This window comes from Oncorhynchus gorbuscha, linkage group LG07, assembly GCF_021184085.1.
Source record: "Oncorhynchus gorbuscha isolate QuinsamMale2020 ecotype Even-year linkage group LG07, OgorEven_v1.0, whole genome shotgun sequence".
Lineage (NCBI taxonomy): Eukaryota > Metazoa > Chordata > Actinopteri > Salmoniformes > Salmonidae > Oncorhynchus > Oncorhynchus gorbuscha.
The window spans coordinates 14,241,618-14,251,528 of NC_060179.1; the positions used below are offsets into that span (position 1 = coordinate 14,241,618).

Consider the following 9,911-nt stretch of genomic DNA (forward strand, 5'->3'; position numbering starts at 1 on the left):
TAACATCTGCTAACCATGTGTATGTGACCAATAACATCTGCTAACCATGTGTATGTGACCAATAACATCTGCTAACCATGTGTATGTGACCATTAACATCTGTTATGTGACCAATAACATCTGCTAACCTGACCAATAACATCTGCTAACCATGTGTATGTGTATGTGACCAACCATTAACATGTGTATGTAACCATGTGTATGTGACCATTAACATCTGTTAACCATGTGTATGTGACCATTAACATCTGTTAACCATGTGTATGTGACCAATAACATCTGCTAACCATGTGTATGTGACCATTAACATCTGTTAACCATGTGTATGTGACCATTAACATCTGTTAACCATGTGTATGTGACCAATAACATCTGCTAACCATGTGTATGTGACCATTAACATCTGTTAACCATGTGTATGTGACCATTAACATCTGTTAACCATGTGTATGTGACCAATAACATCTGCTAACCATGTGTATGTGACCATTAAAATCTACTAACCATGTGTATGTGACCAATAACATCTGTTTTGACTCAAACCAGTGTTCTGGCACTCCAGTGTGTCTGTGGCGTCTGAGACCAAGGTTTGAACACTGGCTAAGGGAGTGTGGAAATGACCAGCCACGGAGATCTTTTGAATCCACATTTAGTCTAGCTGGTGGGTGGTCAGGGGCTAATGCCAGGCCCGGGAAAAAAATGATTTTGGGTCCCAGTAAAAGATTGACAACCAGTTGTGATTTCAAAGTCAATAATGTGTGCATTCATTTGGATTGACCTCAAGTATTTAAAAAAGTATCACAGAGCTAAAGAGAACCAGTCAGTGGATTTATTAACACCTGTTTATGTTTGTTAGCTGTAAACAGGAAGGACGTTCTAGTGACCATAGTTACCAAGAGGCTCACAAATCCCAGAGAACTGGAAGATTTGTTGGGAGAAAAATTATTCAAAGTGAGAAAGAGAGACTTTCCAGAATTCTTGAAGCATCCCACGATTCCGACAAAGAGTCGTGTGTGTGTGTGTGTGTGTGTATCCAGAGGTAGAAGAGAGGATCATGGTATCTCTGACTCCCGCTCGATGCCGACGTACTTCAGAGCATCAGCCTGACTGTACCTGAGAGAGAAACATGACCAGTTAGCTAGAGATGTCAAACCAACCACAAAGTGTGTGAGTGTACGCGTACGTATAGAAGTCGGTTTACATTTACATTACATTTAAGTCATTTAGCAGACGCTCTTATCCAGAGCGACTTACAAATTGGTGCATTCACCTTATGACATCCAGTGGAACAACCACTTTACAATAGTGCATCTAAATATTTTAAGGGGGGTGAGAAGGATTACTTTATCCTATCCTAGGTATTCCTTAAAGAGGTGGGGTTTCAGGTGTCTCCGGAAGGTGGTGATTGACTCCGCTGTCCTGGCGTCGTGAGGGAGTTTGTTCCACCATTGAACAGTTTTGACTGAGCTGAGCGGGAACTGTACTTCCTCAGTGGTAGGGAGGCGAGCAGGCCAGAGGTGGATGAACGCAGTGCCCTTATTTGGGTGTAGGGCCTGTAAACCCCAAAAAGACTAAAATAATGATTTTCCAAAGAAGATCCAGATCTCAGGGAATTAGACCAAAGTTCTCACTTGGCACAAAATATATAGAGTACTGTACACACTACAATTACTTAGGTTTAAAAATAAGCTCAACTGGACACCTTAATGAGGCAGTGAATGAGCTATACAGTTGCTCTACTCTAACGTCATGTCAGTAGACAGAATGCGACAAGTGTTGATGGTTAAAAACACTTCATTTGTAATCAGGAGGACATGTCTGAAGACGGTCAGTTGTCTCACAGGCATGAAAAAAGTGAATGTCTCTGCGACTGTCGCAACATTCATTGTCGTGGTTACTGGGCTGCTACAGCAACAAGACCAAATCCATCTGTGCAGAGACTGCTGGAGGTCTAAAATAGTCCAGTAGCATTAACTGCGTTTACTTTAGTCACAACCGTAAGCTGTTTTCTGTCAGCTCGCCATTCCCTTGTAGATAATGTTGTTCCTCAATGAATAAAAAAATAGATATACATTTAGATTAAAACTAGTCCCGTATTCACACACCATCACTGATCAACTCTCTCACGTTAGAATACTTACTGGGCGATACAGCAACTTATACTTTTTATCAAAAAAACTAAAATCCTGGCATTGAAAGGGTATTTTGAGCTCAGGGTGTTGAAATTAACCTTGCTATGGTATTTTGCCGCTTGACAAAGCTACCGTACAGGAATGCCTGCCCAACTGTCAGCTATAGCTCGGGTCATTAATGAGCTAACAACGAACCAAAACGTTGTTGACATTGACATTTACGTCATTTAATTTGAAACTGATGGGTTTATTAGAGTTCAAAAGGACTTCAAACTCAACTCTGGACCACTAATAAAAAGGGACTGATTTCCACCTAGGAGACCAGGTGTGAGCAATTCATTATCAGGTAGAACAGAAACCCAGAAGGTTCCGGACCTTGTAGGGTAAGAGATGAATACCCCTGAAATAGAGCAAGTATGCTATTTGGAACACCAGGCTGCTGAAGTCATGCAGCAGTCTGTTGTTTTGGTTACACTTCTTCATAATGATGACACGTACGATGTTGGACGACAGAATGTTCATGATGTCACTGCGACAGAGACCCGAATGCACGGTTTCCAGTTGAAAGTATTCAGACCGCTTGACTTTTTCCACATTTCAGCCTCATTCTTAAAATTAAAATTATTTTTTCCCCCTCATCAATCAACACACATACATCCATCCATAATGCCACAGCAAAAACAGGTCTAGAAATTCCTGCAAATGTAAAACAATTAATAAAAAAATATTTTAAAAAAAGGATTGTGTCAAAGCACAGATCAAGGGAAGTTTACCAAAAAATGTCTGCAGCATTCAAGGTCCCCAAAAACACAGTGGCCTCCATCATTCTTAAATGGAAGAAGTTTAGGACCACCAAGACTCTTCCTAGAGCTGGCTGCCAGGCCAAACTGAGCAATCAGGGGAGAAGGACCTTGATCAGGGAGGTGACCAAGAACCCTATGGTCACTTTGACAGAGCTCATCTGTAGAGATGGGAGAACCTTCCAGAAAGGAAACCATCTCTGCAGCACTTCACCAAACAGGCATTTATGGTAGTGGCCAGACGGAAGCCACTCCTCAGTAAGTCACATGACAGCTCACTTGGAGTTTGCCAAAAAGCACCTATACTCAGCCCATGTGAAACAAGATTCTGTGATGAAACCAAGATTGAACTCTTTGGCCTGAATGCCAAGATACACATTTGGAGGAAACCTGTGACCATCTCTACGGTGAAGCATGGTGGTGGCAGCATCATGCTGTGGGGATGTTTTTCAGCGGAAGGGACTAGGAGACTAGTCAGGATCGAGGGAAAGATGAACGGAGCAAAGTACAGAGAGATCCATGATGAAAACTTGCTCAGGACCTCAGACTGGGGGTGAAGGTTCACCTTACAACAGGACAATGACCATCAGCCCACAGCCAAGACAGCGCAGGAGTGGCTTCAGGACAAGTCTCTGAATGTCCTTGAGTGGCCCAGCCAGAGCCTGGACTTCAACCTGATCAAACATCTCTGGACAGACCTGAAAATAGCTGTGCCGTGACGCTCCCCATCCAACCTGACAGAGCTTGAGAGGATCTGCAGAGAAGAATGGGAGGAACTTCCCAATACAGGTGTGCCAAACTTGTAGCATCAAACCCAAGAAGACTTCAGGCTGTTATCGCTGCCAAAGGTGTTTCAACAAAGTACTGAGTAAAAGACCTGAATACTCTTACTCAGTACTTTGTTGAAACACCTTTGGTAGCGATAACAGCCTGTAAATTAGATACTTTTTTGCTTTTAATACATTTGCAAATGTTTCAAAAAACCTGTTTTTGATTTGTCATTATTTAGTATTGTGTGTAGATTGATGGGGCGAAAAAACAAACATTTAAATCGCTTTTAAAATAAGGCTGTAACGTAATAAAATGTGGACAAAGTCTAGAGGTCTGAATGAGGCCCTGTACCTTAATTAAGAGTTAGACATTGAGACCAAATGGGGAGGGAAATCGACACCCTCCTCAGAGTATTCACATGGACACGTGCTGATTAATACGATCCTAGTTGACCCGGCCGCTAGGCTGCAGACTGGCTGGTCAGTAACCCTGTTGACCCGGCCGCAGACTGGCTGGTCAGTAACCCTGTTGACCCGGCCGCTAGGCTGCAGACTGGCTGGTCAGTAACCCTGTTGACCCGGCCGCTAGGCTGCAGACTGGCTGGTCAGTAACCCTGTTGACCCGGGCGCAGACTGGCTGGTCAGTAACCCTGTTGACCCGGCCGCTAGGCTGCAGACTGGCTGGTCAGTAACCCTGTTGACCCGGCCACTAGGCTGCAGACTGGCTGGTCAGTAACCCTGCCACTAGGCTGACCCGTAACCCTGTTGACCCGGCCACTAGGCTGCAGACTGGCTGGTCAGTAACCCTGTTGACCCGGCCACTAGGCTGCAGACTGGCTGGTCAGTAACCCTGTTGACCCGGCCACTAGGCTGCAGACTGGCTGGTCAGTAACCCTGTTGACCCGGCCACTAGGCTGCAGACTGGCTGGTCAGTAACCCTGTTGACCCGGCCACTAGGCTGCAGACTGGCTGGTCAGTAACCCTGTTGACCCGGCCTGCAGACTAGGCTACAGACTGGCTGGTCAGTAACCCTGTTGACCCGGCCACTAGGCTGCAGACTGGCTGGTCAGTAACCCTGTTGACCCGGCCACTAGGCTGCAGACTGGCTGGTCAGTAACCCTGTTGACCCGGCCGCTAGGCTGCAGACTGGCTGGTCAGTAACCCTGTTGACCCGGCCACTAGGCTGCAGACTGGCTGGTCAGTAAGTGACCCGGCCAAGGCCAGACTGGCTGGTCAGACCCGGCCGCTAGGCTGCAGACTGGCTGGTCAGTTGAAGGCCCTGCTTGTAACCCGTTGACCCGCCACTAGGCTGCAGACTGGCTGGTCAGTAACCCTGTTGACCCGGCCACTAGGCCAGACTGGCCCTGACCCGGCCACTAGGCTGCAGACTGGCTGGTCAGTAACCCTGTTGACCCGGCCACTAGGCTGCAGACTGGCTGGTCAGTAACCCTGTTGACCCGGCCACTAGGCTGCAGACTGGCTGGTCAGTAACCCTGTTGACCCGGCCACTAGGCTGCAGACTGGCTGGTCAGTAACCCTGTTGACCCTGGCCACTGAGGCTAGGCTGCAGACTGGCTGGTCAGTAACCCTGTTGACCCGGCCACTAGGCTGCAGACTGGCTGGTCAGTAACCCTGTTGACCCGGCCTGGTCAGTAACCCTGTTGGCTGCAGACTGGCTGGTCAGTAACCCTGTTGACCCGGCCTAGGCTGCAGACTGGCTGGGCTACAGACTGGCTGGTCAGTAACCCTGTTGACCCGGCCACTAGGCCAGACTGGCTGGTCAGTAACCCTGTTGACCCGGCCACTAGGCTGCAGACTGGCTGGTCAGTGTTGACCCGGCCCTAGGCTGCTGGTGACCCGTTGACCCGGCCACTAGGCTGCAGACTGGCTGGTCAGTAACCCTGTTGACCCGGCCACTAGGCTGCAGACTGGCTGGTCAGTAACCCTGTTGACCCGGCCACTAGGCTGCAGACTGGCTGGTCAGTAACCCTGTTGACCCGGCCACTAGGCTGCAGACTGGCTGGTCAGTAACCCTGTTGACCCGGCCACTAGGCTGCAGACTGGCTGGTCAGTAACCCTGTTGACCCGGCCACTAGGCTGCAGACTGGCTGGTCAGTAACCCTGTTGACCCGGCCACTAGGCTGCAGACTGGCTGGTCAGTCACCCTGATATACTGACCTGTAGTCAAAGAAGAGCTCCTCTCCAGTCTGGATGCTTCTCTTAGCGAAGATCCCTATCCTGTGGTTCCCATTCACCATCATCACTGCAGAGAGAGGAGACTGTCAGCACAACACAGAGGTTGCATCAGAGTGTTACGTCTGTTGGTCCCATCTGCCGGTGTATTACGTTATATACACCAGACTGGCTGGATCAGCTGATATACATCTGGTGGTTTAAACACGGCTGTAGGATACTTTCTCATCTTGACCCCTGGAGAAACATTCACACAGTCATCATCTAATCAAAGTGTTTTCGGGGCTGTCTGACCTTTTGCATAGCAGTTGGGATGGACGGAATGGTTGGCGAAACGAACCTTGTTTCCCTTCCTAGTAGCATCCACTACAAAGTCTGGGGAAGGGGGGGGGGGTTAGCTTGCCCTCTCACTTAACAAAAACGTTATTTCAATACTTTTGTGTGTGTGTGTGTGTGTGTGTTACCATAGTTGAGGTTGAACAAGAAGCTACACATGTATTTGTCATAGACCTTCCCTCTGCGATCCGCCTCATCTTGGGAGATTATCTACAAGGAGGGGAGAGAGAACACACACACACACACACACACACACACACACACACACACACACAGGATCAACAAACAGAACACAATTATTTTCCACAGGTTTGTACATCACATACATGCAGGCAAAACCCATCACCCAGACAGAGTTGAGCCTCACCTCTCCACATTACTCAGAGATGAACTCATTCTTCTGAACTGGCTCTTTGATGAAGATGCCCCAGCCTGCGATGTCAGACGGCGCTAAGAGTAGGTGCTGAGAGGTGGGGGCAAAATAGTGAGCAACAGATACCAAACCAACAAAGGAAAAATCCTGTACAGCTGGACGATGCGATCCATACTGTGAGTGTTTTACCTTCTTGGCCCCCCTCTGTATGGAGCAGTTTTTACAGGAGACGTTCTTGCTGTCCCAGTGTTCAGCGGCTCCGCAGGTCAGACACAGGTCAGGGTCACACTCCCTGACCGCCAGGTAACACGGACACTGCTTGGTGTTGCACTGGGCCTTACACCTGCATCCTGGGAAACGGTTCTGACCTACACACACACAGACAGAGTGAGTGTGTCACAGAAACCGGTCATCTGCAATGTAATATTGTATGGAAATAAAGTATTTAAAATGTCCTCACACTCTGAGCTGCACTGGCAGAATTTCTCACAGAAGTTCTGAGCGGTGACGCAGGGGCAGGAGGAGTCACAGGGCTGGCGGGGGTGGTCACATGGCTGGTAGTTATACACGTGGTTGGACGAGCCATCTACAGGGGGAGGGGTCAAGCACAGGTCAGCAACTTGCAACAAAAAATTAATTAGTCATAAACTCGTCACATTGACCACAACACATTCAAAGTTTGTGTGGAGCCGCAAGCTAACAGAGTATTGTGAAGGTTCCAATGCTAGGAGAGATGGAGACAATAGTAACCTTTCTTCAGCTGGATCTTCCTGCAGTAAGTGGCCCATAACCTGAAAACACCACCACCAGTAAGTTAGTTTGTATTTTCCATGAAAGTTGACAACCAAATCCTCCGACTGTACCCTTCTCAGTCACCCCATTAGTGCACCCTCAAGCGGTCAGTCTATATTTTGGGCGAGGCTCACCTGTGGTGTTTCCGTTTCTTCTTGCGAGGGGGCGTGTCTTCGTTCTCGGCCGGGGTGCGAGCGATGATACTAGACTCCTTTACACGGAACTCGTACACCTAGAGACACACATTACTAGACAATATACAACCTGCCAAGTTAGACCACAATTTTATGAGTTCAAAGGGGAAAAAAATGTAAGAAATGTGAAAGACAGAGAAAATTACTTTCAGCATAGGTGCACACCTGTCTGCAGGTCTTGGTTCCTAGGAGCGTGCTATAGGGCAGTAGTTATCATAGTAGGTTCCGATGAGAACCCTAAAGAGTGAAGCCTCGGCAGCGCTCCAATCAACAACCTGAAGATCACACGTCAGCTTCAACTTCACTGGAGTCTGTGAGTTACCCTCTAGAACAAACACAAAGTAATGGTTGGTGTGTGTGTTGGCGTGTGTGTGTGTGTTGGCGTGTGTGTGTGTGTGTGTGTGTGTGTGTGTTGGCGTGTGTGTGTGTGTGTGTGTGGGTGGTGGTGCGTACCTGAGCTGCTGATGGTGTCCTTATCATCCTCATCATCGTCGTATTTCCCCTCCTGCTCGCTGTCCGTGTCTTTGGTATCCGTGGAGACTGTTGGTGTGCTGGGCCGGCTGTTGCCGCTGGGTCGTCCCCGGCGACGGATCATGGGGCGTTTGGAAAGAGTCTTGGACCTCTCGTTTGCCATGCCGTCAGGGTACTCCCTCATCAAACCATCCTAGACAACCACCACAGGACAACAATCAGAACTGTGTGTGTGTGTGTGTGTGTGTGTGTGTGTGTGTGTGTGTGTGTGTGTGTGTGTGTGTGTGTGTGTGTGTGTGTGTGTGTGTGTGTGTGTGTGTGTGTGTGTGTGTGTGTGTGTACACTTGCCTGCCCCAGGTACATATAGCACTCGTTACCACAGGGTTTACTGTCCACCAGATTCTCCATGTTTTTACGCTTATAGGTGTTAGGAGTGGCATGGAAGGCTGGAGAGAGACAGATGAGTGGTCACAGTGAAGTCAGAGAGGGGTAGAACAGTCTAAATGAGGAGAGAGAACGTGTCCGTACACTCACGGTGCAGGAAGCAGTCGTATTTGAAGCAGCGTCGGCAGAACAGTGTGTGGAAGGAGTGTAGACTGTTCTCTCTGAACGGAGCGAGCGTTAGGACCGTCCATGTTAGGAGTACACTCTGGAGGCAATGCACCCGGCAACTGGGGCTCTGTCAGCTCCTTGTACCTGATAACACACACCTCATTATAGTACAGACAAAACAGAAATATGCACTACTGACACACACAGGAGTACTTACTTCTCTTTGAGTTCCTCTGCGGAGCCCTTATCAGGGAACATGGAGGAAATGGCCTCAAAGATCTTATCAGACGGAATCTTCTTGGAACTGTCACTGCTGCCTTGGCCTGCAAACAGAGAACACATAGGGGTTTACACACACACACAACTCCCTAAAGAACAGTCACTGCGTCAGCCCACACAGGACACAGGAGGGTAAACAGAGATCAAGACCTGAGAGGACCTAGGGAAGGGAACTAGGTGAGATAAAGGGGAGAGGGAATAGTTTTGGGATAAGCCTAATTTCTATTCTTGGTTGGATAATAGCAGAGGCAGTCAGCCTTACTTTCAGTGTTGATCAGGGATTCCTGGTGGGGATCCTCAACCATGTGGTCCTTCCCCTCACACAGCTCCATCTTCAACTCCTGCTCGTCTTCATCAAAATCCTCCTCGTTGTCACTGTACTGGGTCAGGGCCCCCACCAGCTCCACAAAGATCTCATCGTTAATGAAGCCACACTCTGGAATCAGACACGGCAGTCATGAAACATGACACCACATCAAATCGTGATAGTATAAAACAGTGTCTTACCCCTGTCTCCGTGAACTTTGCCGTCGTAGTTCTTGATGAGCTCCTCTATGAAGGTTCCGTCTTGGTCCAGAATCTCGTCTCCCATGTAGGGGATGTTGTGGAGAACCGTCTCATCTTCTACCTACAAGGCAGACCAGGTGTGTCAATAGGCCAGGTGACACACCTGGCCTACTGACACACACACACACACCTGGCCTACAGACACACACACACCTGGCCTACAGACACACACACACACACACACACACACCTGGCCTACAGACACACACACCTGGCCTACAGACACACACACACACACACACACACACCTGGCCTACTGACACACACACACACACACACACCTGGCCTACAGACACACACACACACACACACCTGGCCTACAGACACACACACACACACACACACACCTGGCCTACAGACACACACACACACACACCTGGCCTACAGACACACACACACACCTGGCCTACAGACACACACACACACACACCTGGCCTACAGACACACACACC

At 48.6% G+C, this 9,911-nt stretch overlaps 1 pseudogene; it reads right to left on the reverse strand.

The window, feature by feature from the left end:
- Positions 1 to 814: 814 nt before the first annotated feature.
- LOC124039499 overlaps positions 815 to 9,911 on the reverse strand; it is a 14,019-nt pseudogene continuing 4,922 nt past the window's right edge.